Source organism: Dermochelys coriacea, chromosome 2, assembly GCF_009764565.3.
Source record: "Dermochelys coriacea isolate rDerCor1 chromosome 2, rDerCor1.pri.v4, whole genome shotgun sequence".
In the NCBI taxonomy this organism is placed as follows: Eukaryota; Metazoa; Chordata; order Testudines; family Dermochelyidae; genus Dermochelys; species Dermochelys coriacea.
In genome coordinates this window covers 114,355,187-114,372,916 of record NC_050069.1, presented here as the reverse complement: position 1 = coordinate 114,372,916, position 17,730 = coordinate 114,355,187, and the positions used below count along the sequence as shown (strand labels likewise).

At 41.3% G+C, this 17,730-nt stretch overlaps 1 long non-coding RNA gene across 1 annotated transcript; it reads right to left on the bottom strand.

Moving 5' to 3' along the window:
- Positions 1-9,799: 9,799 nt before the first annotated feature.
- LOC122458406 lies at positions 9,800-13,826 on the bottom strand. Its single transcript, XR_006278450.1, has 3 exons — positions 13,231-13,826; positions 11,449-11,532; positions 9,800-11,275 (listed from the first exon to the last, which is right to left on the bottom strand). It is a non-coding gene; the product is annotated as an uncharacterized LOC122458406 (long non-coding RNA).
- Between the last annotated feature and the right edge of the window lie 3,904 nt (positions 13,827-17,730).

Sequence of the window (17,730 nt, the reverse complement as noted above, 5' to 3'; positions counted from 1 at the left end):
TGCACTAGAAACGGTACATGAGCTGAGCTGCTCAAGTTTATACATATAGATATGAGATTCCAACACATTTTGCAGTTTCTCAGACTATTGAGAATTCGTTCTTTGCAGGAGCCATACATTTTATTTCAAGGTCACTTTAACTGCATTTTCACTGAGACAGCCCACAAAGTTCCCCTACTTTTATTTAAAGGGAAGAGCTGTGTTAACATTTATTGTATTAAATGGCCCAGTGTGCAAAAGGGAACTCTACAGCAAAGTAGGCTGTATAAGCTAGTAGAGGACTCAGATAGGGCTTGACCCTGCCCACTAAAGCCTGGTCAATGTACATTTGAAGCATACCAATTCCATTAGTCTGAAGCCATTTTTTAGAAGATATGCATCTTAAGTATGTAGCGCTGTAGGGAAGCAGTGGTGACTCTGAAATCCCCAATCATTGACAATCCTTGTACAAGCGTTTGTATGCTGTGCAGCTAGGAGCCCTTCATTAAAGGACTGCAGGTCCACGAAAAGGGGTTGAATAATAACACCATTTAACACAGAGAATGAAGTTTTATGCATAGATCTCACAATATTTTACAATGGTGGGTAAGTATTATTAGCCCCATTTTACAGATGGAGAAACTGAGGGAGAGAGAAAGAAAAGTGCAAAATTTTCAAAAGTGTCTCTTCATTTTGGGGCTCTCAGTTTTTAAGTGCTTGTCCCCAGCTGGCCACCAAAAATGAAGTACTCAGAATTAGTGGACATTTGAAAATGTCAGCCTAGATGACAGCATGTGGGCCCCAACTCAGCAAGGTATTTAAGCAGCTGCCTACCTTTAAGCATGTGAGTAGTCCCATTTAGCTGCATCAAATGCTCCATGCTGAATCAGGGCCATAGTAAATCAGTAGCACAGAAGCCCTGAATTCTGAAATCTAGTTTTGGGCCTAAGCACTAGACCATGTCATGACTCGTACTATATGTTTGTAAAGTGGTGCATAAATGAAATGTGCTATATAGCTAATAAGTATGTTTTTAATGATCAAATTGCATTTCTTGCACGGTGGCTAAGAAGTTAAGAACATAAGAAAGGCCATACTGGATCAGACCAACAGGAGCCAATGCCAGGCGCCCCAGAGGGAATGAACAGAACCGGTAATCATCAAGTGATCCATCCCCTGGCGCCCATTCCCAGCTTCTGACAAACAGAGGCTAGGGACACAATCTCTGCCCGTCCTGGCTCATTGCCATTGATGGACCTATCCTCCATGAACTTAACTAGTTCTTTTTTTTAACCCTGTTATAGTCAAGTTGCTTTAGGAAGAAGATAGTATGGCATTGTGAGTTTTTTTAGACACTTTAAAATATGTAAAATAAAATGAACTTGCTTTTAAAAGTTATGAAGTATCCAATATAAAATATCTTTAAAAGAGTCAAACTAGGTGGTAATCCATTTTTATATAGGAGCATAGCAATTGCTAGACTGGATCAGACCAGAGGTCCATCTAATCAAGAATCCTGTTTCTAAAAGTGGCCAGGACCAGATGCTTCGGCGAGAAACTTTGGAGTAGGCAGAAAATATGGCAGCTCTAAAAATAAAGCAGACATGCAACATATGTTAAATACGGCAGCCAGGAGAGATCCGAAATTTATTCCAAATGAATAAATCTTGTTCCATAAAAGAGCGGACAGTGTTGTCAGCCTGCTAAGCCAGGCTTCCAAAATACTTAGAACCAGTTTCATTTCACAACAGGAAGTGCTGCTGCTCTTTCCCTACCTCGGTAATTCAAAAAGCGTAGGCACAAATTTCATTTTTACCTTTTGTAAATACACAGGAGGAGTGAGCTAAATGGACACTCAATCTCAGAAGCAGAAGAACTGATAACATTCTTTTGTTTATCTAGTTGCCTCTTTAAAGAGGACTGGCCATGTTCCAGTGCAGGGTTTTGTTCTGCTGGGTTGTTGTTTAGAATATTGGTATTTTTATTGCTTAGTTTAGGAACCAGCTGCCCTCCCTTGGCCCACCAGAGCCCAGATTTATTAATCTTCCAGGCACATTGAAAAGCCCATTTCCCCCCTCCTCTTTAAAGCTGTTGAAGAGGGTATAGGCTGAGGTGGATGGATTTATGAGGAGTCCTCTGTATATGTTGTGATTTTTAATTATGGGATAGGCACCCAGAGCAACTGGATGGGCAGCTAGAGATTTGAAGAAATAAAAATAAAGAATTGTTCTTGGTTATGTGCCATGCAAAAAAGAAGAAAATGGGGAAACAATTCTGGTTAGACTGGCCAGGTTAGGCAGCTATATACCAATAATCAGCATATTACATATTCATATTCCAGAGCAATTTTGTAATTTGTTTTAAAATAATTCATCTCTACGCAGCTGTGATCCCTTCAGGTTTTCCAACGGTGCTATGTAATACTCTGCCAGGTCATTTAACTCTGCAGCTGTATATCCAACTCTGTCAGGCTTTTTGGAATAATAGTTTGCATGAAGATAGTACTCAAAACAAAGTTATAAGGACAGATCCAGATCCTGCATGAGTACAACTCCAAGGAAATCATCATGTCTGAAATGACTTGTACTGTTTGGCCTAAGTTGTTTGTTTGTTAAATTCACTATTCTAAATAATTTATTTGTTAGTTCATTGCTGGAAGAAACCCACTGAAGCAAATGTATTCTCATCAAGGATAAATTTAGGCCCATTATATCAGTCCCATGACGGCTCATGGAGATTCGCCTTTATCGCAAGTGGTAGAACTACTGCTTTTGCGACTGAGGGTGCTTTGTTAGAGTCCAGGCAGAATTGATTCCTTATAACTCAAAATTAAGTCTTTTCAGGAAGGGAATATTTCCTAGTGGTTAGAGCAGGAGACTGGGTTCTATCCTGATTCTGCCTATGACTTTCAAGAATTAAGGTGGAGAGCATCTCCTGAGAAGTGCTGAAAGGCTCAGCACCTTGCAGCATCCATCTCTTATTAGTCCAGTGTTTTAGGGCTTGTTGTTGCACACTATTTGGTATGGGTAGACCAGTGATACTCAGACTGAGGCTTGAGACCTGCTAGTGGTTCTTTAATGTGTCGCCTGTGGCTCTTTGCAGCACATGTTATTAATACACTGTGTGATGTAATGATTAACCAATCTAAGTTATTAATCAGGATGCTTTAACTATGCTTTTACCCAATTGTAGTGATAAAATAATAATACTTGGTCAGTCACATTATATAACTAATATTTTCCTGTCATACTGTTTAAATATGAATATATAGTACTATAGTAAATGAAACAATGAATTCACACTACTGTGACTCTTTTTTGTAATGTTGATTACTAATTTGGCTCCTGAATCACTGAGGTCTGAGTATCACTGGTGTGGTGTAGAGTCAGACTATGCTGGTGCACATTAAAAATTTCCCTCATGCACTTTAACATAGGACTGAACAATACTACATTAAAGCATACTATGGAACTTCTAGTGCTCACCACCAGAGACTATAGAGGTCAGTTAACATGCAGCAAATCAGTGTGCTTTAGAAATCACACCCTGTAGTGCGCTTTCCACACCATGTAGACAAGCCCTTATTTTACACAGCTTTAAATTAATTATTAATTACTATTACTAATAACTATTAATTACTTACCCCGCAAGCTTAAGGTGAGGATTAATGTTGTAAAGCACTTTCAGATCCTTGGTAAAAGTGCTATAGACACATATTAGTCATTCCTGTTATTATGTAAATGTTGCCAACCCTGTTTGGTTTGTTCTCGCATGCTTCTCAGTTAAACATACACATATTTAGAATATCTTACATAATTCCTCCATGAACAGTCAATCAAGACACCTAACAATCTCTATTGTATTAAAAGTGCCACATAAGCCATTTAAAAAAACATTTAAACACACTGGATAATTAGAAGATCACAGCATCATTTAGGAATTAAGTTAGACTTTGTAAAAAAAAAAAAAAGGGCGGGGGGGCTTTACCAAATCTAGCATGAATAAAGAAGTGGATTTTTTTATTCAGCCCCCCAAAAAAGAGGTTGTGTTCACATTCTCCTGCAGTGCTGTGAACCCTTGCCCCTGCAAATACACATACAGCTAGAGCACCGAACCAGAAAGTAAAACAGATTATAAAGAAAAGTCTAGTTCCTTGTCCAAATAACGGGAAATGTAAAAAACAAATAAGCAGCTGATAAAGTGAAAGCACATGAGATTTTTAAATTCTTTCAGTTCTAGTGGCCAAAAGCAAAGTTTCCCAAACCTTTCAAAGCTGAGCCCTCAGTCAGGAAAATTAAATTAATCACAACCCCCTTCTGTTCCTCCATGTAGTTTTACAGGCTTACCCAAAATGAGCTATCACTCAGAATTGATTGTATAGATTTCATAACATTATCCTTCCTCTTCTTTCTTATCTCCTTTGATGAATGGTAAAATAGTTAACAATGTTGACATTTTAAAGTGGTTTTGGAATCCGAGTTTGCACCCATTGAAATGAACTGGGCAGCATTATTGCTTCCGGCTCTCCACAAACTCAGCAGGAAGACATTGATGCATCATTTACACAGAGGTCACATTTTCAAGCATTTCTTTGCAATCATAACAGCCAGAGACTGACTTCCATCACAATATTGAGGATAATTTTCTCATCAGTAACTCCAGTTAATATTATGCAAGTTATGCACCTAAATGTCCCTGTCAACATGAGAAAACACTTTTTAATAGATACTTTATATAGGTGGGAAATGTTCCAGGGAAACTGGTGCAGTAGGCCAGAGAACTATATATGGCCTACCTTTAGATCTTTAATTAATAGCGATCCATTGATATCTACTATTATAATAACTGACTGAGCAACCTTGACTCACAAAGTAATTCTCATGGAAGTATCTCATGGACTTCAGTAGGACAACTCACATAACAATGGATGGAGGACTGGGCCACTTAATCTCCACAAATCTGATGGAGCATTATAATGTTCCAGTTACAAACATTGATGCTTGATGAGAGACAAAGACACACAGACTTTTAATATAGCAATAAGCACCCAAAAAATAAAATGGCAAGGAGGAGCCAATAATGTGGGAAGGTTTTTCAGAAAGGTAATAAGACTTCTGTTTCAGTGCTCAGCACTGCTAACAGTAGTAAATCATACCCACAAGAAGTAGGACAGCATTATTAAGGACAGAGTGGAATCATGAATCTAATACTAGACACAAGAGCTGTGTTTCACATATTGGATATGGGGACACTGAAAATAGAGTGCTGGGTGCCCATTGTTCTATAATGAAGCAGAAGGAAATAGGAAACTGTGAGAAAGTAATGCAAGAAATGAGAACATGCAACTAAATATTCACCTCTAATGCCCACTTCTGTACTCTAAATCCCCACTCAAATCAGTGGAAAGCAATTGCTTTTCATCACATTAGTCAAACCACATTCAAAATCAGATTAACGCACTCACACTCACCCAATAGATTTGACATGATTTGTTTTCCATTAAAACATAGGTTGCTGTGTTCGTCCGAGTCTGAGCTATGGTTGAGTCTATCCCTCCAGCAAGACCCAAACATAGACAGGACAGGGCTGGGTGAAATAATCACAGTGAAATGACATAGACCTTGAAAATTGAGGTTTCCACTTTTGTTATTATTTGGGTCTAATTTCACACAGGAAAAAAAATCTGAAATTTCAAAACAGACTAATTTCTGAGCAAAAATCTCAATGTTCTGAATTTGGAACTTGATATTTTGTTTTGACAACCCATTTTCACCCTGAAAAGTTTTGATCATTTCACATAGTTTAATGCAAAACCACCACATCGTGAATTCAGGCCTGAAATGGCCTGCAATGAATTGTGAATATTTGTCAAGACAAGTAGTGAAAAAATATTAGCTGTCATTCTAGTACCGTCTTACATCACAGTTTCAAATAGCATCATGATGATACAAATCCTGCTGTATAGCTGTGTTTATTTATGCTTTGAATTAGTGTGAACACGGGACCTGAAATTGTGAAATTATTTTTTAAGACAAACAAACTGCTTAGAGGTGGTTCCTCCACCTGTCAGATTTACACTACACTTAACTGGTGTCTAATGGACTTTAGCTGTCACTGATTGCCATCTTCTATTTCCCTTTGTATCCCAGGCAGTGCATCATGTAGTGGTATTTGATCTGAATGCTGAGAACTGCCAGCATGCCTTACTTTTTTTTTTTTTTACAAAGGTACAAGGCAATTATAAATGGTCTCAGAATAATTCAGAAGCAAGGGCTGGGATTACAGAGTTCATAACCTCCACACATACAGCAGCATCACACTGGAAAATGCTGGACTGCACCTTGGAAATGTAGAAGCCCGATTTCTTCCTATTCCTGAGGGAAGATCTAACTGTAAACACTGGGGCAGATTCTGAAGTCAATTATACAGCATAAAATCTGGAATCACTCCACTGACTTCTGTGGAGTTATGCTGGGTTCCTGCTGGTTTAATTTAATGCCAAATTTGGCACAGGCCCACTAATGTTATGATTTCAAAATCAAGAGAGTAAGCATTGAGCAAACTAGCTAAGAGAAACACGGACCAAAGATGAACACCAGCTCTTCCTGAATGGAAGCCAAATGGAATCCTTTATGGATATTCCCATCTCAATCCCTATCCTTCAAATCCTTATTCCAGCCCTTAACTGTCCACTTTTCTCCCTATAAACTCCAATAGACCCCAGCTCCCTCCCTTCATGCAACTTCTAAAAGGCATTCTGCAAGATGTGGAAAGTCTGATAGTATGTCTGCTAGACCTTGAGCTGCTGCTGCATTGAAACCTAGGGCTCTCTGGGGCTCCCCTGGTCAGAGGTACACAATGCCTTCTGAGATCTCTCTTACTGGGGATGTCCTCATATGTGAGATCTGTTGGAGGTCACAAAAGGGTAACACCAGGGATAATGAGATAGGGAGGGCATGGAGGGTGAGGGGAAGGTGCAGTGGAGGAAAGGGTGAGGTATCTAGCTTGGTGGGAGAGAGAGAGAGAAGAAGGGAGGCAAAAGATAGGGAAAGAGTACGTTTTGGATAAAGATCCAGTTTTGGGGGGGCTAATCTGAACTGAAACCACTCAAAGAAACAACACAGCTGATAGACTTCCATGAAAGAAAACACAGTCCTGAATGAGTGCGTTTCCTACCTTAAGCAGTAGCACTATATGCAGGACATGCAAATTCAAATTTCAGATTGGCCTCTTGCCCCCCACCCAGTTGGGTTTGTGAGAACAACTGGGTCCTGGAGGAATAGGGGATGTACCATTTTAATAGCAGTCCATCAAGGATTTCTTTTCCTCCAGGCACAGCACAAAGGGAAATACTTTCTGATCACTCAACTGGGCCTTCTGTCAATTCACCTACATTTTTAAGGGCAAGGGAAGAACCTCGTTTAGATTTCTTTTTTGACACCAAGACAGAAGGGAAAACACTCACAGACAAGCACAACAGTGCTTATGAGAGGGAGAGCTGGCTAGTGAAAGGAGAACTACCCAGCCCACTTCCTGGATCCCAATAGGATCACTCGCCTGTCCCTGTTATTTCATTAGTTGTCCCCTGGAATCACTTGGCTTCCAGGTCCTGTGGATCCTCCCCTTACGCTGAGGGAGGGCGGGGGGTTCCTTAGCAGTGGCAGGCTTCTGCCCGCCCAATTTCTGGATCCCAAGAGGATAAGCTAAGATACGTGTCTACTTCTATTGCTATCCCTTCTCCTTGTAAAAGATCACTTATTCTGATAGTCTTCTCAATTGTTGCCAAGCTGCCTGCTAAGCAATTTGCGGCCCAAGCTGTTATTTCCACATGCTGAATCATTACTTCAGTACTAATAGTTGGAGTGTGTCTGCAATGGGAAATTTTGGACCCCTCATTCTACACCACCACAGCTCCACCAGTGGTAGCAACACTGGAAGTTGCACTGTATTGTAAACAGGATTTAGGCATTTTTTCCACTTTGTCACTTAACTTCAGAAGAGCTTATTTCGGAGCCCGTCCTTCTCCCCTGGAAATTAATGGCAAAATTTTCATTGACTTCAAGGGATGAAGGATAAGGCCATTGATGGACAAACAGCTCTGTGGAAGAAGGAAGCAGAAGACTTTATCAAATAAAAAAGAAGTGAAGTTAGAAGGATTGGGGAATAAGGGGAAGCAGGATTTTTTTACTAGATCTCTAACATGTACTTAGTTTACTGCAGTGTAAACTCATTTATCTGAATGCTGGTTCTCTAAAACCCTGTTTATCTAAAATGAGATCATGTCCTCTTAGTGTGCATTAAGGCCAATACTGCCAAACTTGAATGACTAAATTTAAGCATCTAAGTCCATAGGTAGGTATCTACCATAACTAAACGGCCTGATTTTAACTCTCATTAACTTCAGTACCCAGCACCACTGAAAATCAGGCCGTTTAGTTATTTAGGTGTATAATATAAAAAGACACCTGTATCAGGCTCTGAGTGGTTGTCAACAAATTAAAAATACACCCCAAAACCAGAAATAATTAGCAATGATTCAATCAAAACCCAATCAATATTCCCTCCCCTTTATCGCAATAACTTTAGGCACCCAAATGTAAAGTCTGGCCTGTATACATTGAAAAGTCCTCATCTTATTCAAACTGTCATTCATTGTTATGTTATTATTTGTATGGCCCAGTGAAGATTGGGGCCCCTCTGTGCTAGGTACTTAATGAGAGATGGTCTCTGGCCCAAGGCACAGGCTGGGATGGGAAACAAAGGGACAAACACTTTCCCAAGGTCACACACAGCAGGCCAGTGTCAAAGCCAAGCACAGAACCCAGGTCTCCTGAGTCTCAGTCCAGTGCTCTACGCTTCCTGTCATCTAACTTAGTTTTACATCCCTGTTCCTTTTGGAAAAATTAAGTTTAATTGGCTATATAATTAAGAAACAGCAAAATCTGTATTCAACCCTTTTGTTTTACACGACATGGCCAAAGTATCCTCATCGCTACTGAGTGCAAGTTTACTCCTCTATTAGACCACCTTTGGTAAGCAGCCAGTTTTTGTCAGTCCCTTGCAGGCATGCTTATGAGACATTTCCTTTATATAATTTATTCATTATAATTGTTCTGATTACACCAGGATAAGTAAATGATAATGTAACTTTATTTTAATTATACCTCAAGTATATATACCACTGCACTCTAATGGAGGGAATCAAGTATTAATTCTGTCCTGTCTTACCCATGGGATGCAAATCAGGGCAGTATTTAGCCCTTCGCGTTATATATTGTTGTCAGGCTAACTACAGCAAAATATAAAGTGAGTTGTGCAACTGAGAAATCGCATGTGGAATATGTATGTCAAAATACTTAAATTCCTGTGTCTGTATCCGTAAAATGAGACACTGACTTCCTTTGTAAAGTGCTTTGAGATCTACAGATGAAAATGTAAGCTATATATGAGGTTGGTCTTATTATTATTATGGTCTGCTATCATATGGCAAGTGATATGCTGTTTCAGGTGAATTTTTTCTGCCTCAGTGCTGTGCTTATTGACTTGACTAAATGCAGAAACAGAATGAAGGTCTATAAAACCTTTGAGAGATGAGTACACCTCAGAGTTTTGAACACGTTGAACAAAGTTTACAAACCCCAAGACTGCTTAACTTCATGTCAGTTCCTCACATCACAGGACTGGGCCCATATCTTTTTCCCCAGTCCCGCACAGCAGTGTCAATTCTTCTTAGAGTCACATTTTTCTGCTATGTGGGATCTCTCCAGGAGACTCCAAATAATCACAGGACTAAACAAAATGTAATCTGTGAAGCAGGTTATTACCAAACTGTTCAATTTTAATCTTTTCAGCTTCTGTGCCAATAGATGTTTGAGGCTGGAGATATCTGGATTGTGGTTTAAACTGAGAAATTTCAAACTCAATACCTCTAGGAGACTGGGAAAGCTCTGCCATGCACAGAGGTTAGCCATATATTAATGCAAACATACCTTTCGGTGGGAGGGGAGATCTTAATAAGCTACACAGTATCCATAGCCATTAAGTTTTAATCACCAAATACTGGGATTGTACAAGAGGAAACAGGCATTAGCCAGTCAAGATGGATTCTTATGATCGATCAATAAGGATCTAGGAAAGTGCTCTTCTCTTTATCCACAGACAGCAGGTAAGCCCCTGGGGGCACTCCTATTGCAGGAGTGAGGATGTGTGTAGTGTTCTTTTAAAACTGCAGCAGGAGCAGAAGGGATAATCCATCCCCTGTGAGCCACATGATTAAGGGAGGCCTAGTCCTCCTAGTTCTCTGCTTCCCTATTCCAGCATCTTCCTGCCTTAAACTGAAGGGATTTCTAGGTGGTTACTTTCTCCCTCAGCAGAACAATATTACCAGCTATGAGCATGCCCCAAAGCCCACTGAAACAATGCATCTTGGATCAGGTCCCACGTGCACCTGTGTTTGTCTACAACAAATACAATGCCAGGGGGAAAAATTCCTTCCCATTGGTTTTCTGTTTGGATTCTCAGCTGCCCATTTCCTGAAACTTCCATTGAAACCTGCGGGCTGTTGGATCACTGGCTCTGCACAGCCTTCTATTTAGCATCATACAGATTATAATATCTCATCTTTCTAATAAGTGCTTATGGAACAATATTTATGAGCTGTTTCCTCTCTCTCCTCCATAGGTACGAAGAAGCTAGTGTTCAGTGACAACAAACAGTGAATCAATTTTCTCTACCGCTGTGATCCAAAGGCCCTTTGGGGTGGAATAGCAATACTGGCAATGACTGGCTGAGGTAACTGTGACTCAGAAGCAAACCTGAGACAAAAGATACAACTAGCATGAGGAATTCGGTTCACAAAAGCACTCCTTTGAATTGAATCAATCTGAGGAAGATGCAGAAACAGGAAAAGGGAGTGGGGAAAAGAGCAAAACTGTGTTTGTTGCCATGGAAAAGGCAGATGAAGACCTTTAGGAGAAATGTCAAGAAAGAAATGAATAAACGGGTAACTTAGAAAGCAAACAAACCCCACCATCACTTATTCAGAGGAGCTCCCTATAGAGAGTGGCAGCACAACAAAGGAAAAGTGAAGCACCAAATCCCAGAGTTCTTTGGCTGAACGGTCTGGCATCTGTTTGCTTTTGGGGGCAAAACTCAAAACCGTTTTTATGCAATTTGTCACGCTTGGAAACATTCTGGACATCTTGCCTTGGCTTCAGAATTCACATGTAGCATAAGAATTTCACAAGATTTCATTTGTTCAGTCAAAAGCCGCTCTCACAGCTACCAATAATGGGCCCTGAAAACCAAAACCCAAAAGATTTAAACTCTTTTAAAATAAAGGAACAAATTGCTCTCAAATCCTCCCTACAAACACACCCCACTCCTTGCAATGCCTTACAAAGACAAGGGGCTTCCATTTTGTATTCAGTCCGTTACTTCATGGTATACCTCAGGGTCAGGAGGCCTTACCTTCCCAAAGGCATTTTTCTCCTTTCTTCTCTGAAGCAGCCAGTCTTATAGAACTGGGGTTCTCAACTGGGTTTCAGGAAGGGTCTGCCAAAATAAACCAGAGAGCATGCAAAAAATAAAAGCCATTTCACCTCACGCTATTTGGACAAATAGCTTTGTCTTCTCTTTTCTTTTTTAACAGAACATGTGTTAATTTTCCTGCGTGATATGCTGAAACCTATTGGTTTCATCACGGCAGGCATTAGGGGGTAGCAAGCAGGCAACTGCCTGGAGCCCCATGCCACAGGGGGCCCTGCACAGTGAGGCTCAGGCTTCAGCTTCAGCCCCGGGCTTTGGCTTCAGCACATGCGCTGCTGCTTGGGCATATTAATACTTGAGCATAATATTAATTTTTTTATTTTAGTATGTATCTTATCCTTTTTTTATGTTTTATATGTGTGTGACTGTAGAACTATCAATTTAATACCATTTTTAATCTACTCGATATGCAGAAAAACAGTTGTTGGGGCACAGGTGGACCATGGACTTTTTATAGCATGTTGTGGGGGCCTCAGAAAGAAAAAGATTGCAAGCTCCTGCTATAGAACTTCCTCTGAACACCTAAACCAGGGGAACAGGAAAATGAACTGGAGTTAACCCAGATAGCAGAGAAGGCCTCTGTAACTGTTTTTTTTTCATCTTAAATTAAAATAAGTTGCCCCTCTCCCTTTGCAACAGTTGAAGCTCCTGTTAGGCTAAGAGACCCCCTAGGAATGCTGGGTTTCATAGAGCGGGGCCAGTTCTTAGCAAACCATGCTGGTTTCCGCCACATGATTAGGGCTCTACCAAATTCATGGTCCATTTTGATCAATTTCACGATCAGAGGATTTTTAAAATCGTAAATTTCATATTTTCAGCTAGTTAATTTCACCATGTTGTAATTGTAGGGGTCCTGACCCAAAGGAGTTCTGGGAGAGGTCGCAAGGTTATTGTAGCGGGGGGGTTGCTGTATTGCCCCCTTACTTCTGCACTGCTGCCGGCGGGGTGCTGCCTTCAGAGCTGGACACCCGGCCAACAGTTGCGGCTCTCCAGCTCCACAGCTCTGAAGGCAGCGCAGAAGCAAGTGTGGAAATACCGCAACCCCTCTAAAATAACCTTGCAATCCTCTGGCAACTCCCTTTTGGGTCAGGACCTCCAATTTGAGAAATGCTGGTCTCCCCTGTGAAATCTGTATAGTATAGGGTAAAAGGACACAAAAGACCAAATTTTAAAGTGGGAGACCAGATTTCACAGTCCGTGACTCATTCTTCACAGCCACGAATTTGGTAGGGCCTTACACATGATATATGAACAACTAGGACACCATAATCCTCCTGACCACTGGAATTGGGTAGTTTCTCTTGTAATAATTTGCAGGCCCTCAAGTGGGCCTCCTGATCTTCTACTGCAGAAGCCACCAGAACTCATGCCACAGTATGCGTACATAGCTAGACCTTGTATGTTTGTATATAGTTAGTAAAAACACAGTTATTTGGAACTGTGTTCCTGTAGTTTCCTCATATTCATTATGTTGTATAAAGAGCAAAGACAACAATGCCAGTAAAGGTTTAAGTAAGAGCTAGTCTAATAAATTCCCAGATATCACATAAACATGGGTGTGACACTTCCTTGGGATGCCCAGGATTGAGAGTTACCCCTCTGCCTCTAGTGTGCGGGAGTCTTTCTTGTGGGAGCTGGGTGCCAGCACCTGTACAGAAGACAAAGCACCTGAGTGCCTTTCAAGCACTCTCCTCAGGACTCTACCTGTTCCACTTTGATTTGCAGGTTAGCAACAGGTGCATCCTGAGCCCTCTTGAAGAGTGTTCCTCTGAAGCATCCAGTCCCTGTCACTTTGTCCCTCACAGTAATTACCAGGTTCGCTGCTCCCAAGGGAATACAGTATACCACACATCAGCTTGTTTGAGTCAACTATCAGCTCCAGTGTAACAACCCAGCACTGTAATCTATTTATAGTGAAAACAAATACAGTGCATGTTTATTAACAAAGGTTAAGATTTAAGAGATAGTGAGCAAGAGAAAAGAACAGCAGGTTACAAATAAAACAAAGTATAACATCCTTCCTAGAGATCAAAACTTAACAGGCTACAATACATATCTAAAGCAGTTTTATCTCACCTAAACCTTTTCTTTAGAGCTTGCTGGTTTTCAGTCCAGCTTCCAGAACATTCACAAATAACACCCCCACACATACCCCACCACAGGTGTTCCTCAGTGACACCAAAATAGTTCATAGATAGTAAGGTCAGAAGGGACCATTATGGTCATCTAGTCTGACCTCCGGCACAATGTAAGCCACAGAATCTCACCCACCCACTCCTGTGAAAAACCTCTCACCTACGTCTGAGTTATTGAAGTCCTCAAATCGTGGTTTAAAGATTTCAAGGAGCAGAGAATCCTCCAGCAAGTGACCCGTGCCCCACGCTACAGAGGAAGGCGAAAAACCTCCAGGGCTTCTTGCATTCTGCCCTGGAGGAAAATTCCTTCCCAACCCCAAATATGGCAATCAGCTGAACCCTGAGCATATGGGCAAGACTCACCAGCCAGATACCCAGGAAAGAATTTTCTGTAGTAACTCAGATCCCACCCCATCTAACATCCCATCACAGGCCACTGGGCCTATTTACCATGAATATTTAAAGATCAATTAATTACCAAAATCATGATATCCAATCATACCATGTCCTCCATAAACTTATCGAGTTTAATCTTAAAGCCAGAGAGGTCTTTTGCCCCCACTGCTTCCCTTGGAAGGCTATTCCAAAGTTCACTCCTCTGATGGTTAAAAACCTTCGTCTAATTTCAAGTCTAAACTTCCCAATGACCAGTTTATATCCATTTGTTCTTGTGTCCACATTGGTACTGAGCTTAAATAAAAATGTCCTTTTGCTTCTTATATTTCCCCAAATCCATTGTCTTTGTCCCCCAGTCAGGCTGACCTCTCGGGTACAGACTCTGCTGTGCTTTCCCCTGTTGAGTTCACCCTCCCCATTGGTTCCCTACGTAAATGGGTTTGCAGTATATTGGTTTACAATGTTAATTTACAATGAACATAGATAAATCAGCATTCCTTTGTCTATGAAAACCTCATTGGTCAACCCTGCCAGGGACACAGACCCTAAAATATATTTTAGTACATACCTACAACTTCTTAAATATCACCCGTACATACATCACAATGATGATGAGGATCAGTATGACATCAGCTTTCATCCGACACCCCACATGACCCTGTATGGGTAAATACTGTGAATACCGTGTGTTAGGTGTAGTGAGTTTGTCAGACCTGATAGGAGTGGCTGTAACAGAACAGGGGACCCTTTGCCAGTTGGCACTGAAGGGCTCTTAGGGTCACAGTGAACACTTTCCATTAGCACACAGCAAAACCTTTCCGACATTCCCCAGTGCCACAGAGTCAAAGACAGTACAATTACCAGTACAAGCACCAGTGTTTGTAATTCTAGAAGAGTGAGCTGAAAATAATTTTTCATGTGGACATAAACGAATCTAAGAATGAGTCAAAGGTGCAATAACTGTATGAGGAGGCCATCAGCTGGGGCTGTGAGATAGGTCCCCTGCCTGGTAAATCAACACTTGAGCAGATCTGTTCCGTTAAAAACCGCTCCCCCATTGAATGGCTGTGTGTGCGCTCATCCTGCACATTACCCTAGCTGAAACTCTTGTGGTTTCTAGGCAGCAGCTCCACCAGCTGCCCAAAATGAAAACTCTATCCAGCCAAGTTAGAAGGAGCTGTACTAAGCCTGATTTAAGTGGCTTTTTATATTTGCCATGTGCAGAAATGTGTTCACAATGAGTACATAAGGTTCATTGTTTTAAGATCCATCTAATAACAAGGAAGATACTAAATTTCAGATAATAATACCTAGCTCTTATCATCAGTAGATCTCATAATACTTTACAAATTATTCCCATTTTACAGATGGGGAAACTGAAGCACAGAGCAATAAAGTGACTTGCCCAAGGTCACCCTGCAGGTGCGTGGTGGAGCCAGGAATAGAACCTAGGCCTCCTGAGTTACAGTCCACTGCTTGCTCCATTAGGAGCGCCTAAGAATTCCTTATGCGGCACTGCTAATCCTCCATTTCGCCCACTTTCATCTCTTCCCCGAGCCCCACAGGCCCCATGTTGTAGGCTCTATCCTTCTCTCCATGGCAATGCAAAGTACCTAATTAATAAGCTACTAGGGTTAGTTAACAATGATCAATTTTCTCTTTCCAAAACATATGTGATTTCTGCACTGATCAAAAACCGACAGTTCTGTTAGTCGTTGCTCTAAGGGAAGATGGGAGTGAAAAATATCACTCCAATGATGAAGAGCCAGTTTGAAGCTGTAACATTATTAGCTCTTTTTTGCTGTGAAATATACAAAGTGCAAGAAGATTAAACAGCATTTTGTGAGCAACCTGCTCTTTTAGGAAAAGCCAAACAAGCTGTAGGAGATTGCCTAAATATAAGAATTGCTGCGTTTTTGAGTCCAGGCTATGGAGCAAGGGAAGCTCTGATAAAAGGAAATGTTCAAGGGAGAACAGAGTGTGAAGAGACATTTCAAAGGCAGCCATCTAAAGCACAAAGAGCCCGATCCTGCAGTGCTAATGCAGACAAATCTTTACAATGGCAATTTGCCTATGTTAGGACTGCAGGATCTGTGTCAAAATAGGAGGAGGAAGAGAGCACATTTTCAGGAATATCCTTCATTTGTCTTCTAGATAATTCTCTTTGTCTCTGTCCATGGTTTAGCATTGCCACACACAAAGCACTGGAATTTCTGATATAGCTTACAATGAGGGAGGGGGCTACAATTATAAGAAGGAGCCTAATAATGTATGTAATAATTGTGCGTTAGTGTCCAATATTCAACTGGGAGACTAGAATAGCTACTCTTAGACTGGGGGAAATGCCTTCTGTTCTTTTTTTGTGTTTAGATCAGAGATTTACCTGAGAAACTGGGCTGTGTTGAATAAATGCCCTGTTTATATTCTTCTTGGAGAGATTTGTTTGCTCAAATATACTATAGATTTTTACATATATATTAACTCCTTAAAGGGAAAAAATACGAACAAGCTGAAGTGATGACATAAACCAAGGGCCCAGATCTGCACCTTTCTCTGTAAGTCAGGCAGTTGGGCCTCTAGTTTCTCCGTTTGTTCTCACACAACTCCCCTACCGCTATGCCCCTGGCAAAAGTTAAAAAGACAAAATCTCAGCCTGGACTTAGAATTTCCTGGTTTTGTCAGGCTGTGTCACACCTTTTGTGTTGGTTCTCAGGATGTGTCTCCACTGCAGAATTAGCCTGGGTATCGGCACCCAGATCTAAGCACCCTGGTTAGCCTGGGTTGGCTATGAGCAGCCACACTGCAAAGCCCTATCTGAGTTTCTGTATCCTCTTCACTGGTGCCGCACCCTCCTTGCATGTGTCATTAGGAGTTCTGGGGCATATCCCATGGCTCTATGACTTTTCCCAGTGAATTGTAGGAGAACTTGCCTGTCCTTCTGGCCACATGAGGGAATTGTGGGAAGGCACTGGAGGGCTATCAGCAGCACTCAAGAGATTCAGCCTGTATTTTCATTGCATAGTGGACAGGTTACCAGCCCAAGTAAAAGCAGCACCCAAGCTCTGAACCAGGCCCCACTCTGTGCTAGGTAGCTTGGGTATAAAGCAGCACCAAACTTGGTTGAGAGGGTTTGGTGCGTGGATGGGAGGGGAAATAGAGGCAACCCAAGTAAGAGCCTAGGCTGACTTTGCAGTGAAGACTTGCCCTGTATATAAATAAAGACATAAATGCGTGTCCCAGTGGTCCCTGCTTTTGGATTTTATCCCGTGTTCCTTTCCCCTCTCTTCTTTACCCACCCTCCTGCTTCCTCTTTTAAACTTCTTAGACAGGTCCCTTGCACAAACATCTGAGAAACACTTTAAAGCAAGAGACCTTTTAAAGGGTTTTGTTTACCCTAGTGAAAATGAGAGTGACATGCCTTCAGGCTGCACAGGAAATGTAACCATCCTGGGCAGGAGCTGTACACTTGTGGTTGTTCAGGTCCATTTGCCATTTCGTCACAGCATAAGTCAAGCTTAAAAACCAAGCAGAGTCAGCCTAGAGGACATGACACACAAAGAGCATGTATTGGGCAAGTCACTAGCCATTCTCTGTCTCTGCAAAATACCTCCCCACTTCACAGAGCTGCTGTGAGGCTTAATACACTACTATTTATAAAGCACATTGGGAGTCC